Source organism: Pundamilia nyererei, unplaced genomic scaffold (genome assembly GCF_000239375.1).
Source record: "Pundamilia nyererei isolate P.nyererei 1_Seehausen unplaced genomic scaffold, PunNye1.0 scaffold00045, whole genome shotgun sequence".
NCBI classification, from domain to species: Eukaryota; Metazoa; Chordata; class Actinopteri; order Cichliformes; family Cichlidae; genus Pundamilia; species Pundamilia nyererei.
In genome coordinates this window covers 972,258-973,906 of record NW_005187446.1, presented here as the reverse complement: position 1 = coordinate 973,906, position 1,649 = coordinate 972,258, and the positions used below count along the sequence as shown (strand labels likewise).

The 1,649-nt window shown below is 31.5% G+C and overlaps 1 protein-coding gene across 1 annotated transcript in view; it reads left to right on the top strand.

Annotated features, from left to right (window-relative positions):
* The first annotated feature begins 1,057 nt into the window (after positions 1–1,057).
* Positions 1,058–1,649, top strand: part of LOC102214407 (T-cell surface glycoprotein CD4-like) — a 5,530-nt gene continuing 4,938 nt past the window's right edge. Inside the window, exon 1 of the mRNA XM_013910566.1 lies at positions 1,058–1,231. The gene's annotated coding sequence lies outside the window, so the exon portion shown is untranslated. The remainder of the gene's footprint in view (positions 1,232–1,649) is intronic.

The window sequence follows — 1,649 nt, the reverse complement described above, 5'->3', positions numbered from 1 at the left end:
CAGAGATGTTGGAGATCTTGTCAAGATTGATGGAATTATTAACACACAAAAGTGCCATTAGGTTTTCAAATAAAACTTCTGACTGGCAACAGTTTTATTTTTCCCAAACAATTCATCTTTTGGCTTCATGTGTCATATTCAATATTCAAATTTAAAAACTAAATAAAATATAAAATAAGTGTAGGGAAAACCTTTTTATTTTTCTTGTTTCAGAGAAGAGTGTTTTTTTCTTGTCCTAAAATTAGCACTTGCAGTATTACACGTATATGCAAGACAAACATTACATTACCCATTTCACACAATAAATAGCAAAACCTTTCAGCAAAGTGAGACAAACTGTGTACAGATGGCAGAAGAGGTGAATATTTTTTTTATTACTGCAGTGTGAAGCTATTCAGCCAAACTGATAAAAACACTTAAAATTAACTCCTGCTGAGGTCTTCTTACTTTCACTTTCACTTTAATGCTCCTCGTGCTTTCATACTATTGTACATAGGTTTAATTGTTGTATATTTTCCCTGAAGTGTCCTTTTTTCTTTTTCTTATTTCTTCTGTTATACAAAGTTCAGAGAGAAAGGAAATGAGTCTCTCACATTTCACTTTACACATTTTTATAAATAGGTTTTAGAATCTAATAGATGGAGGGAATTTTAAAATAATAAAAATAAATGTGTTACAAAAAGAAAATAGAGCAAAAAGTCAGCTTGTTTTTTGTGTTTTCTGATGATTTTTATCTTGAAAACAAAAAAAGAAATACTTTGTTACTTCTGTTGAGATAAATAAAAAAATGTCTTTCTGTAAACCAGTGTTTTGTGTTTTTCTTGACATGTTTTTCTCCATCTTATTTTACTGTCCTGGTTATAAAAATAATTGTGATAAATTGGCATCACTTTTCTGTGAGAATAATCTGAGCGCACGTCTCCTGTTGAGCGTTTTGTAAATGAGCTTTAATGTGACTGTTCAGAACTTCATTCAGTGTTTTTTAAAGAGCTGCACTGTTTTGAAAATGCAGTGCTTCGATTGCAGAAAGTGCAGGCGTGAGTAGCAAACCCACAAAGATCTGGGGTTTGCATCAACCTGCAAATTTCCAGAGTGCAGCTCTCTCTTCAAAGGCCTTCTGGGTTCTGCACTTTTGCATCCTTGAGATCTTTGTTTTTGTTGAAGTGAAGCACGAGAGGATGAAGAAAGATTTTTGCTGAACTAAAAGACACAAAATCTGCTCAAAATTAAGGTAAGAGCTCAAGCTTCATTTTCAAATTTAGTTTCATTTGTTTCTTTTTGTTTTATCTTGTAAAATGGATTTAATGTGGCTATCCTTTCTTTTCAAGCTTACTAGCAGAGGCACCAGTTTAAGAGCAAATACAGATTAGTAGTGTTTCAGAACGAGCTGCATAAAAGAGTCCAAGTTAAAACCATTTAAACAAATAATACGAAAAAAATGTGTCAAACTCTGTTTCCAAGGCTTGATGTGTAGAATAACATTAATTTATGATGTTAAAGACATAAATTCACTCATTTTGAGATGTGAATGTATTTATTGAGATTAAATACAACAATATTAATGACAGAACTAAGAATCAATAATTTAGGTTTTGGTCTCAGTGTGTTGTTTGGAGTAATTGATTAACTTAGTTTTAAGCAAAAAAAAA